The sequence below is a fragment of the Salmo salar genome, chromosome ssa10 (assembly GCF_905237065.1).
Source record: "Salmo salar chromosome ssa10, Ssal_v3.1, whole genome shotgun sequence".
Lineage (NCBI taxonomy): Eukaryota > Metazoa > Chordata > Actinopteri > Salmoniformes > Salmonidae > Salmo > Salmo salar.
Genome location: NC_059451.1, coordinates 107908956 through 107925188, shown reverse-complemented (window position 1 = coordinate 107925188; position 16233 = coordinate 107908956). Strand labels below are relative to the sequence as shown.

General features: G+C 44.5%; 10 non-coding genes across 10 annotated transcripts; all 10 read right to left on the bottom strand.

The window, feature by feature from the left end:
• Window positions 1-1103: 1103 nt before the first annotated feature.
• trnag-gcc (transfer RNA glycine (anticodon GCC)) lies at window positions 1104-1174 on the bottom strand. Its single transcript has one exon. It is a non-coding gene; the product is annotated as a tRNA-Gly (tRNA).
• A 1111-nt stretch (window positions 1175-2285) lies between these two features.
• Window positions 2286-2356, bottom strand: trnag-gcc (transfer RNA glycine (anticodon GCC)). Its single transcript has one exon. It is a non-coding gene; the product is annotated as a tRNA-Gly (tRNA).
• Window positions 2357-3447: 1091 nt separating this feature from the next.
• trnag-gcc (transfer RNA glycine (anticodon GCC)) lies at window positions 3448-3518 on the bottom strand. Its single transcript has one exon. It is a non-coding gene; the product is annotated as a tRNA-Gly (tRNA).
• A 1090-nt stretch (window positions 3519-4608) lies between these two features.
• On the bottom strand, window positions 4609-4679 carry trnag-gcc (transfer RNA glycine (anticodon GCC)). Its single transcript has one exon. It is a non-coding gene; the product is annotated as a tRNA-Gly (tRNA).
• Window positions 4680-5784: 1105 nt separating this feature from the next.
• On the bottom strand, window positions 5785-5855 carry trnag-gcc (transfer RNA glycine (anticodon GCC)). The gene has a single exon. It is a non-coding gene; the product is annotated as a tRNA-Gly (tRNA).
• A 1111-nt stretch (window positions 5856-6966) lies between these two features.
• trnag-gcc (transfer RNA glycine (anticodon GCC)) lies at window positions 6967-7037 on the bottom strand. The gene has a single exon. It is a non-coding gene; the product is annotated as a tRNA-Gly (tRNA).
• A 1091-nt stretch (window positions 7038-8128) lies between these two features.
• Window positions 8129-8199, bottom strand: trnag-gcc (transfer RNA glycine (anticodon GCC)). Its single transcript has one exon. It is a non-coding gene; the product is annotated as a tRNA-Gly (tRNA).
• A 1717-nt stretch (window positions 8200-9916) lies between these two features.
• On the bottom strand, window positions 9917-9987 carry trnag-gcc (transfer RNA glycine (anticodon GCC)). The gene has a single exon. It is a non-coding gene; the product is annotated as a tRNA-Gly (tRNA).
• A 2376-nt stretch (window positions 9988-12363) lies between these two features.
• Window positions 12364-12434, bottom strand: trnag-gcc (transfer RNA glycine (anticodon GCC)). The gene has a single exon. It is a non-coding gene; the product is annotated as a tRNA-Gly (tRNA).
• Window positions 12435-14149: 1715 nt separating this feature from the next.
• Window positions 14150-14220, bottom strand: trnag-gcc (transfer RNA glycine (anticodon GCC)). The gene has a single exon. It is a non-coding gene; the product is annotated as a tRNA-Gly (tRNA).
• Window positions 14221-16233: the final 2013 nt, after the last annotated feature.

The window sequence follows — 16233 nt, the reverse complement described above, 5'->3', positions numbered from 1 at the left end:
GAGCTTTAAAGGGGGTTCCCGGACTCAAACAACGCGAGTCCATGGAGTGACTAAACGAAACAGAAGAAAATCATTATCAGGGAACAAGGAATTTCTCAAAGTCCATTGTACCCGTTTTTCCCTTCAAACTTCTTCTTCCTCATTCCAATCCGTTGCTGTAGCTTCTCCCACTCTCGTTCTTAGAATTGAGAGTGAAAAATGTTGATAGATTCCATCTTACCCCCTCCCCTTGTGCTTCTCTGCCTGTGTGCGCAGTTACTGTGACCGTTGCAGGGACTGTGAAGAGACCTCTTGTGGCTTGTCTTGTGGGGTATGCATGCGTGTCCGAGCTGTGTGCTAGTAATTTAAAACAGACAGCTCGGTGCGTTCAACATGTCAATACCTCTCATAAATAAAACTAGTGATGAAATCAGTCTCTCCTCCACTTTCAGCCAGGAGATATTGACATGCATATTATTAATATTAGCTCTCTGTGTACATCCAAGGGCCAGCCGTGCTGCCCTGTTCTGAGCCAATTGCAATTTTCCTAAGTCCTTTTTTGTGGCACCTGACCACACGACTGAACAGTAGTCGAGGTGCGACAAAACTGTAGGACCTGCCTTGTTGATAGTGTTGTTAAGAAGGCAGAGCATCGCTTTATTATAGACAGACTTCTCCCCGTCTTTGCTACTACTGCGTCAATATGTTTTGACCATGACAGTTTACAATCTAGGGTTACTCCAAGCAGTTTAATCATCTCAACTTGCTCAATTTCCACATGACTTATTACAAGATTAAGTTGAGGTTTAGGGTTTAGTGAGTGTTTTGTTCCAAATACAATGCTTTTAGTTGTATAAATATTTAGGGCTAACTTACTCCTTGCCACCCACTCTGCAGCTCTTTGTTGAGTGTTGCAGTCATTTCAGTCGCTGTAGTAGCTGACGTGCATAGTGTAGAGTCATCCGCATACACATGGCTTTACTCAAAGTCAGTGGCATGTCACTAGTAAAAATGTACACAAGGTCCAAAAGGAATTTGGCTTCCGCTCTAGCCCTAAGACTCTTTTACAAGTGAGAGTCAGAGGCGAGGTCTGAAAACACTACCTGCTGCCGTAAAAGGGAACATGCATTGGCCGGGAATCGAACCCGGGCCTCCCGCGTGGCAGGCGAGAATTCTACCACTGAACCACCAATGCTTAGACAGAGCTTTAAAGGGGGTTCCCGGACTCAAACAACGCGAGTCCATGGAGTGACTAAACGAAACAGAAGAAAATCATTATCAGGGAACAAGGAATTTCTCAAAGTCCATTGTACCCGTTTTTCCCTTCAAACTTCTTCTTCCTCATTCCAATCCGTTGCTGTAGCTTCTCCCACTCTCGTTCTTAGAATTGAGAGTGAAAAATGTTGATAGATTCCATCTTACCCCCTCCCCTTGTGCTTCTCTGCCTGTGTGCGCAGTTACTGTGACCGTTGCAGGGACTGTGAAGAGACCTCTTGTGGCTTGTCTTGTGGGGTATGCATGCGTGTCCGAGCTGTGTGCTAGTAATTTAAAACAGACAGCTCGGTGCGTTCAACATGTCAATACCTCTCATAAATAAAACTAGTGATGAAATCAGTCTCTCCTCCACTTTCAGCCAGGAGATATTGACATGCATATTATTAATATTAGCTCTCTGTGTACATCCAAGGGCCAGCCGTGCTGCCCTGTTCTGAGCCAATTGCAATTTTCCTAAGTCCTTTTTTTGTGGCACCTGACCACACGACTGAACAGTAGTCGAGGTGCGACAAAACTGTAGGACCTGCCTTGTTGATAGTGTTGTTAAGAAGGCAGAGCATCGCTTTATTATAGACAGACTTCTCCCCGTCTTTGCTACTACTGCGTCAATATGTTTTGACCATGACAGTTTACAATCTAGGGTTACTCCAAGCAGTTTAATCATCTCAACTTGCTCAATTTCCACATGACTTATTACAAGATTAAGTTGAGGTTTAGGGTTTAGTGAGTGTTTTGTTCCAAATACAATGCTTTTAGTTGTATAAATATTTAGGGCTAACTTACTCCTTGCCACCCACTCTGCAGCTCTTTGTTGAGTGTTGCAGTCATTTCAGTCGCTGTAGTAGCTGACGTGCATAGTGTAGAGTCATCCGCATACACATGGCTTTACTCAAAGTCAGTGGCATGTCACTAGTAAAAATGTACACAAGGTCCAAAAGGAATTTGGCTTCCGCTCTAGCCCTAAGACTCTTTTACAAGTGAGAGTCAGAGGCGAGGTCTGAAAACACTACCTGCTGCCGTAAAAGGGAACATGCATTGGCCGGGAATCGAACCCGGGCCTCCCGCGTGGCAGGCGAGAATTCTACCACTGAACCACCAATGCTTAGACAGAGCTTCAAAGGGGGTTCCCGGACTCAAACAACGCGAGTCCATGGAGTGACTAAACGAAACAGAAGAAAATCATTATCAGGGAACAAGGAATTTCTCAAAGTCCATTGTACCCGTTTTTCCCTTCAAACTTCTTCTTCCTCATTCCAATCCGTTGCTGTAGCTTCTCCCACTCTCGTTCTTAGAATTGAGAGTGAAAAATGTTGATAGATTCCATCTTACCCCCTCCCCTTGTGCTTCTCTGCCTGTGTGCGCAGTTACTGTGACCGTTGCAGGGACTGTGAAGAGACCTCTTGTGGCTTGTCTTGTGGGGTATGCATGCGTGTCCGAGCTGTGTGCTAGTAATTTAAAACAGACAGCTCGGTGCGTTCAACATGTCAATACCTCTCATAAATAAAACTAGTGATGAAATCAGTCTCTCCTCCACTTTCAGCCAGGAGATATTGACATGCATATTATTAATATTAGCTCTCTGTGTACATCCAAGGGCCAGCCGTGCTGCCCTGTTCTGAGCCAATTGCAATTTTCCTAAGTCCTTTTTTTGTGGCACCTGACCACACGACTGAACAGTAGTCGAGGTGCGACAAAACTGTAGGACCTGCCTTGTTGATAGTGTTGTTAAGAAGGCAGAGCATCGCTTTATTATAGACAGACTTCTCCCCGTCTTTGCTACTACTGCGTCAATATGTTTTGACCATGACAGTTTACAATCTAGGGTTACTCCAAGCAGTTTAATCATCTCAACTTGCTCAATTTCCACATGACTTATTACAAGATTAAGTTGAAGTTTAGGGTTTAGTGAGTGTTTTGTTCCAAATACAATGCTTTTAGTTGTATAAATATTTAGGGCTAACTTACTCCTTGCCACCCACTCTGCAGCTCTTTGTTGAGTGTTGCAGTCATTTCAGTCGCTGTAGTAGCTGACGTGCATAGTGTAGAGTCATCCGCAGTCAGTGGCATGTCACTAGTAAAAATGTACACAAGGTCCAAAAGGAATTTGGCTTCCGCTCTAGCCCTAAGACTCTTTTACAAGTGAGAGTCAGAGGCGAGGTCTGAAAACACTACCTGCTGCCGTAAAAGGGAACATGCATTGGCCGGGAATCGAACCCGGGCCTCCCGCGTGGCAGGCGAGAATTCTACCACTGAACCACCAATGCTTAGACAGAGCTTCAAAGGGGGTTCCCGGACTCAAACAACGCGAGTCCATGGAGTGACTAAACGAAACAGAAGAAAATCATTATCAGGGAACAAGGAATTTCTCAAAGTCCATTGTACCCGTTTTTCCCTTCAAACTTCTTCTTCCTCATTCCAATCCGTTGCTGTAGCTTCTCCCACTCTCGTTCTTAGAATTGAGAGTGAAAAATGTTGATAGATTCCATCTTACCCCCTCCCCTTGGGCTTCTCTGCCGGTGTGCGCAGTTACTGTGACCGTTGCAGGGACTGTGAAGAGACCTCTTGTGGCTTGTCTTGTGGGGTATGCATGCGTGTCCGAGCTGTGTGCTAGTAATTTAAAACAGACAGCTCGGTGCGTTCAACATGTCAATACCTCTCATAAATAAAACTAGTGATGAAATCAGTCTCTCCTCCACTTTCAGCCAGGAGATATTGACATGCATATTATTAATATTAGCTCTCTGTGTACACCAAGGGCCAGCCGTGCTGCCCTGTTCTGAGCCAATTGCAATTTTCCTAAATCCTTTTTTTGTGGCACCTGACCACACGACTGAACAGTAGTCGAGGTGCGACAAAACTGTAGGACCTGCCTTGTTGATAGTGTTGTTAAGAAGGCAGAGCATCGCTTTATTATAGACAGACTTCTCCCCGTCTTTGCTACTACTGCGTCAATATGTTTTGACCATGACAGTTTACAATCTAGGGTTACTCCAAGCAGTTTAATCATCTCAACTTGCTCAATTTCCACATGACTTATTACAAGATTAAGTTGAGCTTTAGGGTTTAGTGAGTGTTTTGTTCCAAATACAATGCTTTTAGTTGTATAAATATTTAGGGCTAACTTACTCCTTGCCACCCACTCTGCAGCTCTTTGTTGAGTGTTGCAGTCATTTCAGTCGCTGTAGTAGCTGACGTGCATAGTGTAGAGTCATCCGCAGTCAGTGGCATGTCACTAGTAAAAATGTACACAAGGTCCAAAAGGAATTTGGCTTCCGCTCTAGCCCTAAGACTCTTTTACAAGTGAGAGTCAGAGGCGAGGTCTGAAAACACTACCTGCTGCCGTAAAAGGGAACATGCATTGGCCGGGAATCGAACCCGGGCCTCCCGCGTGGCAGGCGAGAATTCTACCACTGAACCACCAATGCTTAGACAGAGCTTTAAAGGGGGTTCCCGGACTCAAACAACGCGAGTCCATGGAGTGACTAAACGAAACAGAAGAAAATCATTATCAGGGAACAAGGAATTTCTCAAAGTCCATTGTACCCGTTTTTCCCTTCAAACTTCTTCTTCCTCATTCCAATCCGTTGCTGTAGCTTCTCCCACTCTCGTTCTTAGAATTGAGAGTGAAAAATGTTGATAGATTCCATCTTACCCCCTCCCCTTGTGCTTCTCTGCCTGTGTGCGCAGTTACTGTGACCGTTGCAGGGACTGTGAAGAGACCTCTTGTGGCTTGTCTTGTGGGGTATGCATGCGTGTCCGAGCTGTGTGCTAGTAATTTAAAACAGACAGCTCGGTGCGTTCAACATGTCAATACCTCTCATAAATAAAACTAGTGATGAAATCAGTCTCTCCTCCACTTTCAGCCAGGAGATATTGACATGCATATTATTAATATTAGCTCTCTGTGTACATCCAAGGGCCAGCCGTGCTGCCCTGTTCTGAGCCAATTGCAATTTTCCTAAGTCCTTTTTTTGTGGCACCTGACCACACGACTGAACAGTAGTCGAGGTGCGACAAAACTGTAGGACCTGCCTTGTTGATAGTGTTGTTAAGAAGGCAGAGCATCGCTTTATTATAGACAGACTTCTCCCCGTCTTTGCTACTACTGCGTCAATATGTTTTGACCATGACAGTTTACAATCTAGGGTTACTCCAAGCAGTTTAATCATCTCAACTTGCTCAATTTCCACATGACTTATTACAAGATTAAGTTGAGCTTTAGGGTTTAGTGAGTGTTTTGTTCCAAATACAATGCTTTTAGTTGTATAAATATTTAGGGCTAACTTACTCCTTGCCACCCACTCTGCAGCTCTTTGTTGAGTGTTGCAGTCATTTCAGTCGCTGTAGTAGCTGACGTGCATAGTGTAGAGTCATCCGCATATGCCTTTACAAAGTCAGTGGCATGTCACTAGTAAAAATGTACACAAGGTCCAAAAGGAATTTGGCTTCCGCTCTAGCCCTAAGACTCTTTTACAAGTGAGAGTCAGAGGCGAGGTCTGAAAACACTACCTGCTGCCGTAAAAGGGAACATGCATTGGCCGGGAATCGAACCCGGGCCTCCCGCGTGGCAGGCGAGAATTCTACCACTGAACCACCAATGCTTAGACAGAGCTTTAAAGGGGGTTCCCGGACTCAAACAACGCGAGTCCATGGAGTGACTAAACGAAACAGAAGAAAATCATTATCAGGGAACAAGGAATTTCTCAAAGTCCATTGTACCCGTTTTTCCCTTCAAACTTCTTCTTCCTCATTCCAATCCGTTGCTGTAGCTTCTCCCACTCTCGTTCTTAGAATTGAGAGTGAAAAATGTTGATAGATTCCATCTTACCCCCTCCCCTTGTGCTTCTCTGCCTGTGTGCGCAGTTACTGTGACCGTTGCAGGGACTGTGAAGAGACCTCTTGTGGCTTGTCTTGTGGGGTATGCATGCGTGTCCGAGCTGTGTGCTAGTAATTTAAAACAGACAGCTCGGTGCGTTCAACATGTCAATACCTCTCATAAATAAAACTAGTGATGAAATCAGTCTCTCCTCCACTTTCAGCCAGGAGATATTGACATGCATATTATTAATATTAGCTCTCTGTGTACATCCAAGGGCCAGCCGTGCTGCCCTGTTCTGAGCCAATTGCAATTTTCCTAAGTCATTTTTTTGTGGCACCTGACCACACGACTGAACAGTAGTCGAGGTGCGACAAAACTGTAGGACCTGCCTTGTTGATAGTGTTGTTAAGAAGGCAGAGCATCGCTTTATTATAGACAGACTTCTCCCCGTCTTTGCTACTACTGCGTCAATATGTTTTGACCATGACAGTTTACAATCTAGGGTTACTCCAAGCAGTTTAATCATCTCAACTTGCTCAATTTCCACATGACTTATTACAAGATTAAGTTGAAGTTTAGGGTTTAGTGAGTGTTTTGTTCCAAATACAATGCTTTTAGTTGTATAAATATTTAGGGCTAACTTACTCCTTGCCACCCACTCTGCAGCTCTTTGTTGAGTGTTGCAGTCATTTCAGTCGCTGTAGTAGCTGACGTGCATAGTGTAGAGTCATCCGCATACACATGGCTTTACTCAAAGTCAGTGGCATGTCACTAGTAAAAATGTACACAAGGTCCAAAAGGAATTTGGCTTCCGCTCTAGCCCTAAGACTCTTTTACAAGTGAGAGTCAGAGGCGAGGTCTGAAAACACTACCTGCCGCCGTAAAAGGGAACATGCATTGGCCGGGAATCGAACCCGGGCCTCCCGCGTGGCAGGCGAGAATTCTACCACTGAACCACCAATGCTTAGACAGAGCTTTAAAGGGGGTTCCCGGACTCAAACAACGCGAGTCCATGGAGTGACTAAACGAAACAGAAGAAAATCATTATCAGGGAACAAGGAATTTCTCAAAGTCCATTGTACCCGTTTTTCCCTTCAAACTTCTTCTTCCTCATTCCAATCCGTTGCTGTAGCTTCTCCCACTCTCGTTCTTAGAATTGAGAGTGAAAAATGTTGATAGATTCCATCTTACCCCCTCCCCTTGTGCTTCTCTGCCTGTGTGCGCAGTTACTGTGACCGTTGCAGGGACTGTGAAGAGACCTCTTGTGGCTTGTCTTGTGGGGTATGCATGCGTGTCCGAGCTGTGTGCTAGTAATTTAAAACAGACAGCTCGGTGCGTTCAACATGTCAATACCTCTCATAAATAAAACTAGTGATGAAATCAGTCTCTCCTCCACTTTCAGCCAGGAGATATTGACATGCATATTATTAATATTAGCTCTCTGTGTACATCCAAGGGCCAGCCGTGCTGCCCTGTTCTGAGCCAATTGCAATTTTCCTAAGTCCTTTTTTTGTGGCACCTGACCACACGACTGAACAGTAGTCGAGGTGCGACAAAACTGTAGGACCTGCCTTGTTGATAGTGTTGTTAAGAAGGCAGAGCATCGCTTTATTATAGACAGACTTCTCCCCGTCTTTGCTACTACTGCGTCAATATGTTTTGACCATGACAGTTTACAATCTAGGGTTACTCCAAGCAGTTTAATCATCTCAACTTGCTCAATTTCCACATGACTTATTACAAGATTAAGTTGAAGTTTAGGGTTTAGTGAGTGTTTTGTTCCAAATACAATGCTTTTAGTTGTATAAATATTTAGGGCTAACTTACTCCTTGCCACCCACTCTGCAGCTCTTTGTTGAGTGTTGCAGTCATTTCAGTCGCTGTAGTAGCTGACGTGCATAGTGTAGAGTCATCCGCAGTCAGTGGCATGTCACTAGTAAAAATGTACACAAGGTCCAAAAGGAATTTGGCTTCCGCTCTAGCCCTAAGACTCTTTTACAAGTGAGAGTCAGAGGCGAGGTCTGAAAACACTACCTGCTGCCGTAAAAGGGAACATGCATTGGCCGGGAATCGAACCCGGGCCTCCCGCGTGGCAGGCGAGAATTCTACCACTGAACCACCAATGCTTAGACAGAGCTTTAAAGGGGGGTTCCCGGACTCAAACAACGCGAGTCCATGGAGTGACTAAACGAAACAGAAGAAAATCATTATCAGGGAACAAGGAATTTCTCAAAGTCCATTGTACCCGTTTTTCCCTTCAAACTTCTTCTTCCTCATTCCAATCCGTTGCTGTAGCTTCTCCCACTCTCGTTCTTAGAATTGAGAGTGAAAAATGTTGATAGATTCCATCTTACCCCCTCCCCTTGTGCTTCTCTGCCTGTGTGCGCAGTTACTGTGACCGTTGCAGGGACTGTGAAGAGACCTCTTGTGGCTTGTCTTGTGGGGTATGCATGCGTGTCCGAGCTGTGTGCTAGTAATTTAAAACAGACAGCTCGGTGCGTTCAACATGTCAATACCTCTCATAAATAAAACTAGTGATGAAATCAGTCTCTCCTCCACTTTCAGCCAGGAGATATTGACATGCTTATTATTAATATTAGCTCTCTGTGTACATCCAAGGGCCAGCCGTGCTGCCCTGTTCTGAGCCAATTGCAATTTTCCTAAGTCCTTTTTTTGTGGCACCTGACCACACGACTGAACAGTAGTCGAGGTGCGACAAAACTGTAGGACCTGCCTTGTTGATAGTGTTGTTAAGAAGGCAGAGCATCGCTTTATTATAGACAGACTTCTCCCCGTCTTTGCTACTACTGCGTCAATATGTTTTGACCATGACAGTTTACAATCTAGGGTTACTCCAAGCAGTTTAATCATCTCAACTTGCTCAATTTCCACATGACTTATTACAAGATTAAGTTGAAGTTTAGGGTTTAGTGAGTGTTTTGTTCCAAATACAATGCTTTTAGTTGTATAAATATTTAGGGCTAACTTACTCCTTGCCACCCACTCTGCAGCTCTTTGTTGAGTGTTGCAGTCATTTCAGTCGCTGTAGTAGCTGACGTACATAGTGTAGAGTCATCCGCAGTCAGTGGCATGTCACTAGTAAAAATGTACACAAGGTCCAAAAGGAATTTGGCTTCCGCTCTAGCCCTAAGACTCTTTTACAAGTGAGAGTCAGAGGCGAGGTCTGAAAACACTACCTGCCGCCGTAAAAGGCAACATGCATTGGCCGGGAATCGAACCCGAACCCCAGCCGTGCTGCCCTGTGCTGAGCCAATTGCAATTTTCCTAAGTCATTTTTTTGTGGCACCTGACCACACGACTGAACAGTAGTCAAGGTGCGACAAAACTGTAGGACCTGCCTTGTTGATAGTGTTGTTAAGAAGGCAGAGCATCGCTTTATTATAGACAGACTTCTCCCCGTCTTTGCTACTACTGCGTCAATATGTTTTGACCATGACAGTTTACAATCTAGGGTTACTCCAAGCAGTTTAATCATCTCAACTTGCTCAATTTCCACATGACTTATTACAAGATTAAGTTGAAGTTTAGGGTTTAGTGAGTGTTTTGTTCCAAATACAATGCTTTTAGTTGTATAAATATTTAGGGCTAACTTACTCCTTGCCACCCACTCTGCAGCTCTTTGTTGAGTGTTGCAGTCATTTCAGTCGCTGTAGTAGCTGACGTGCATAGTGTAGAGTCATCCGCAGTCAGTGGCATGTCACTAGTAAAAATGTACACAAGGTCCAAAAGGAATTTGGCTTCCGCTCTAGCCCTAAGACTCTTTTACAAGTGAGAGTCAGAGGCGAGGTCTGAAAACACTACCTGCTGCCGTAAAAGGGAACATGCATTGGCCGGGAATCGATCCCGGGCCTCCCGCCTGGCAGGCGAGAATTCTACCACTGAACCACCAATGCTTAGACAGAGCTTTAAAGGGGGTTCCCGGACTCAAACAACGCGAGTCCATGGAGTGACTAAACGAAACAGAAGAAAATCATTATCAGGGAACAAGGAATTTCTCAAAGTCCATTGTACCCGTTTTTCCCTTCAAACTTCTTCTTCCTCATTCCAATCCGTTGCTGTAGCTTCTCCCACTCTCGTTCTTAGAATTGAGAGTGAAAAATGTTGATAGATTCCATCTTACCCCCTCCCCTTGTGCTTCTCTGCCTGTGTGCGCAGTTACTGTGACCGTTGCAGGGACTGTGAAGAGACCTCTTGTGGCTTGTCTTGTGGGGTATGCATGCGTGTCCGAGCTGTGTGCTAGTAATTTAAAACAGACAGCTCGGTGCGTTCAACATGTCAATACCTCTCATAAATAAAACTAGTGATGAAATCAGTCTCTCCTCCACTTTCAGCCAGGAGATATTGACATGCTTATTATTAATATTAGCTCTCTGTGTACATCCAAGGGCCAGCCGTGCTGCCCTGTTCTGAGCCAATTGCAATTTTCCTAAGTCCTTTTTTTGTGGCACCTGACCACACGACTGAACAGTAGTCGAGGTGCGACAAAACTGTAGGACCTGCCTTGTTGATAGTGTTGTTAAGAAGGCAGAGCATCGCTTTATTATAGACAGACTTCTCCCCGTCTTTGCTACTACTGCGTCAATATGTTTTGACCATGACAGTTTACAATCTAGGGTTACTCCAAGCAGTTTAATCATCTCAACTTGCTCAATTTCCACATGACTTATTACAAGATTAAGTTGAAGTTTAGGGTTTAGTGAGTGTTTTGTTCCAAATACAATGCTTTTAGTTGTATAAATATTTAGGGCTAACTTACTCCTTGCCACCCACTCTGCAGCTCTTTGTTGAGTGTTGCAGTCATTTCAGTCGCTGTAGTAGCTGACGTACATAGTGTAGAGTCATCCGCAGTCAGTGGCATGTCACTAGTAAAAATGTACACAAGGTCCAAAAGGAATTTGGCTTCCGCTCTAGCCCTAAGACTCTTTTACAAGTGAGAGTCAGAGGCGAGGTCTGAAAACACTACCTGCTGCCGTAAAAGGCAACATGCATTGGCCGGGAATCGAACCCGAACCCCAGCCGTGCTGCCCTGTTCTGAGCCAATTGCAATTTTCCTAAGTCATTTTTTTGTGACACCTGACCACACGACTGAACAGTAGTCGAAGTGCGACAAAACTGTAGGACCTGCCTTGTTGATAGTGTTGTTAAGAAGGCAGAGCATCGCTTTATTATAGACAGACTTCTCCCCGTCTTTGCTACTACTGCGTCAATATGTTTTGACCATGACAGTTTACAATCTAGGGTTACTCCAAGCAGTTTAATCATCTCAACTTGCTCAATTTCCACATGACTTATTACAAGATTAAGTTGAAGTTTAGGGTTTAGTGAGTGTTTTGTTCCAAATACAATGCTTTTAGTTGTATAAATATTTAGGGCTAACTTACTCCTTGCCACCCACTCTGCAGCTCTTTGTTGAGTGTTGCAGTCATTTCAGTCGCTGTAGTAGCTGACGTGCATAGTGTAGAGTCATCCGCACACATGCTTTACTCAAGTCAGTGGCATGTCACTAGTAAAAATGTACACAAGGTCCAAAAGGAATTTGGCTTCCGCTCTAGCCCTAAGACTCTTTTACAAGTGAGAGTCAGAGGCGAGGTCTGAAAACACTACCTGCTGCCGTAAAAGGCAACATGCATTGGCCGGGAATCGAACCCGAACCCCAGCCGTGCTGCCCTGTGCTGAGCCAATTGCAATTTTCCTAAGTCATTTTTTTGTGGCACCTGACCACACGACTGAACAGTAGTCAAGGTGCGACAAAACTGTAGGACCTGCCTTGTTGATAGTGTTGTTAAGAAGGCAGAGCATCGCTTTATTATAGACAGACTTCTCCCCGTCTTGGCTACTACTGCGTCAATATGTTTTGACCATGACAGTTTACAATCTAGGGTTACTCCAAGCAGTTTAATCATCTCAACTTGCTCAATTTCCACATGACTTATTACAAGATTAAGTTGAGGTTTAGGGTTTAGTGAGTGTTTTGTTCCAAATACAATGCTTTTAGTTGTATAAATATTTAGGGCTAACTTACTCCTTGCCACCCACTCTGCAGCTCTTTGTTGAGTGTTGCAGTCATTTCAGTCGCTGTAGTAGCTGACGTGCATAGTGTAGAGTCATCCCGCAACACTGGCTTTACTCAAAGTCAGTGGCATGTCACTAGTAAAAATGTACACAAGGTCCAAAAGGAATTTGGCTTCCGCTCTAGCCCTAAGACTCTTTTACAAGTGAGAGTCAGAGGCGAGGTCTGAAAACACTACCTGCTGCCGTAAAAGGGAACATGCATTGGCCGGGAATCGATCCCGGGCCTCCCGCCTGGCAGGCGAGAATTCTACCACTGAACCACCAATGCTTAGACAGAGCTTTAAAGGGGGTTCCCGGACTCAAACAACGCGAGTCCATGGAGTGACTAAACGAAACAGAAGAAAATCATTATCAGGGAACAAGGAATTTCTCAAAGTCCATTGTACCCGTTTTTCCCTTCAAACTTCTTCTTCCTCATTCCAATCCGTTGCTGTAGCTTCTCCCACTCTCGTTCTTAGAATTGAGAGTGAAAAATGTTGATAGATTCCATCTTACCCCCTCCCCTTGTGCTTCTCTGCCTGTGTGCGCAGTTACTGTGACCGTTGCAGGGACTGTGAAGAGACCTCTTGTGGCTTGTCTTGTGGGGTATGCATGCGTGTCCGAGCTGTGTGCTAGTAATTTAAAACAGACAGCTCGGTGCGTTCAACATGTCAATACCTCTCATAAATAAAACTAGTGATGAAATCAGTCTCTCCTCCACTTTCAGCCAGGAGATATTGACATGCATATTATTAATATTAGCTCTCTGTGTACATCCAAGGGCCAGCCGTGCTGCCCTGTTCTGAGCCAATTGCAATTTTCCTAAGTCCTTTTTTTGTGGCACCTGACCACACGACTGAACAGTAGTCGAGGTGCGACAAAACTGTAGGACCTGCCTTGTTGATAGTGTTGTTAAGAAGGCAGAGCATCGCTTTATTATAGACAGACTTCTCCCCGTCTTTGCTACTACTGCGTCAATATGTTTTGACCATGACAGTTTACAATCTAGGGTTACTCCAAGCAGTTTAATCATCTCAACTTGCTCAATTTCCACATGACTTATTACAAGATTAAGTTGAAGTTTAGGGTTTAGTGAGTGTTTTGTTCCAAATACAATGCTTTTAGTTGTATAAATATTTAGGGCTAACTTACTCCTTGCCACCCACTCTGCAGCTCTTTGTTGAGTGTTGCAGTCATTTCAGTCGCTGTAGTAGCTGACGTGCATAGTGTAGAGTCATCCGCAGTCAGTGGCATGTCACTAGTAAAAATGTACACAAGGTCCAAAAGGAATTTGGCTTCCGCTCTAGCCCTAAGACTCTTTTACAAGTGAGAGTCAGAGGCGAGGTCTGAAAACACTACCTGCTGCCGTAAAGGCAACATGCATTGGCCGGGAATCGAACCCGAACCCCAGCCGTGCTGCCCTGTTCTGAGCCAATTGCAATTTTCCTAAGTCATTTTTTTGTGACACCTGACCACACGACTGAACAGTAGTCGAGGTGCGACAAAACTGTAGGACCTGCCTTGTTGATAGTGTTGTTAAGAAGGCAGAGCATCGCTTTATTATAGACAGACTTCTCCCCGTCTTTGCTACTACTGCGTCAATATGTTTTGACCATGACAGTTTACAATCTAGGGTTACTCCAAGCAGTTTAATCATCTCAACTTGCTCAATTTCCACATGACTTATTACAAGATTAAGTTGAAGTTTAGGGTTTAGTGAGTGTTTTGTTCCAAATACAATGCTTTTAGTTGTATAAATATTTAGGGCTAACTTACTCCTTGCCACCCACTCTGCAGCTCTTTGTTGAGTGTTGCAGTCATTTCAGTCGCTGTAGTAGCTGACGTGCATAGTGTAGAGTCATCCGCAGTCAGTGGCATGTCACTAGTAAAAATGTACACAAGGTCCAAAAGGAATTTGGCTTCCGCTCTAGCCCTAAGACTCTTTTACAAGTGAGAGTCAGAGGCGAGGTCTGAAAACACTACCTGCTGCCGTAAAAGGGAACATGCATTGGCCGGGAATCGAACCCGGGCCTCCCGCGTGGCAGGCGAGAATTCTACCACTGAACCACCAATGCTTAGACAGAGCTTTAAAGGGGGTTCCCGGACTCAAACAACGCGAGTCCATGGAGTGACTAAACGAAACAGAAGAAAATCATTATCAGGGAACAAGGAATTTCTCAAAGTCCATTGTACCCGTTTTTCCCCTTCAAACTTCTTCTTCCTCATTCCAATCCGTTGCTGTAGCTTCTCCCACTCTCGTTCTTAGAATTGAGAGTGAAAAATGTTGATAGATTCCATCTTACCCCCTCCCCTTGTGCTTCTCTGCCTGTGTGCGCAGTTACTGTGACCGTTGCAGGGACTGTGAAGAGACCTCTTGTGGCTTGTCTTGTGGGGTATGCATGCGTGTCCGAGCTGTGTGCTAGTAATTTAAAACAGACAGCTCGGTGCGTTCAACATGTCAATACCTCTCATAAATAAAACTAGTGATGAAATCAGTCTCTCCTCCACTTTCAGCCAGGAGATATTGACATGCATATTATTAATATTAGCTCTCTGTGTACATCCAAGGGCCAGCCGTGCTGCCCTGTTCTGAGCCAATTGCAATTTTCCTAAGTCCTTTTTTTGTGGCACCTGACCACACGACTGAACAGTAGTCGAGGTGCGACAAAACTGTAGGACCTGCCTTGTTGATAGTGTTGTTAAGAAGGCAGAGCATCGCTTTATTATAGACAGACTTCTCCCCGTCTTTGCTACTACTGCGTCAATATGTTTTGACCATGACAGTTTACAATCTAGGGTTACTCCAAGCAGTTTAATCATCTCAACTTGCTCAATTTCCACATGACTTATTACAAGATTAAGTTGAAGTTTAGGGTTTAGTGAGTGTTTTGTTCCAAATACAATGCTTTTAGTTGTATAAATATTTAGGGCTAACTTACTCCTTGCCACCCACTCTGCAGCTCTTTGTTGAGTGTTGCAGTCATTTCAGTCGCTGTAGTAGCTGACGTGCATAGTGTAGAGTCATCCGCACTGCTTTACCAAAGTCAGTGGCATGTCACTAGTAAAAATGTACACAAGGTCCAAAAGGAATTTGGCTTCCGCTCTAGCCCTAAGACTCTTTTACAAGTGAGAGTCAGAGGCGAGGTCTGAAAACACTACCTGCCGCCGTAAAAGGCAACATGCATTGGCCGGGAATCGAACCCGAACCCCAGCCGTGCTGCCCTGTTCTGAGCCAATTGCAATTTTCCTAAGTCCTTTTTTTGTGGCACCTGACCACACGACTGAACAGTAGTCGAGGTGCGACAAAACTGTAGGACCTGCCTTGTTGATAGTGTTGTTAAGAAGGCAGAGCATCGCTTTATTATAGACAGACTTCTCCCCGTCTTTGCTACTACTGCGTCAATATGTTTTGACCATGACAGTTTACAATCTAGGGTTACTCCAAGCAGTTTAATCATCTCAACTTGCTCAATTTCCACATGACTTATTACAAGATTAAGTTGAGGTTTAGGGTTTAGTGAGTGTTTTGTTCCAAATACAATGCTTTTAGTTGTATAAATATTTAGGGCTAACTTACTCCTTGCCACCCACTCTGCAGCTCTTTGTTGAGTGTTGCAGTCATTTCAGTCGCTGTAGTAGCTGACGTACATAGTGTAGAGTCATCCGCAGTCAGTGGCATGTCACTAGTAAAAATGTACACAAGGTCCAAAAGGAATTTGGCTTCCGCTCTAGCCCTAAGACTCTTTTACAAGTGAGAGTCAGAGGCGAGGTCTGAAAACACTACCTGCCGCCGTAAAAGGCAACATGCATTGGCCGGGAATCGAACCCGAACCCCAGCCGTGCTGCCCTGTTCTGAGCCAATTGCAATTTTCCTAAGTCATTTTTTTGTGACACCTGACCACACGACTGAACAGTAGTCGAGGTGCGACAAAACTGTAGGACCTGCCTTGTTGATAGTGTTGTTAAGAAGGCAGAGCATCGCTTTATTATAGACAGACTTCTCCCCGTCTTTGCTACTACTGCGTCAATATGTTTTGACCATGACAGTTTACAATCTAGGGTTACTCCAAGCAGTTTAATCATCTCAA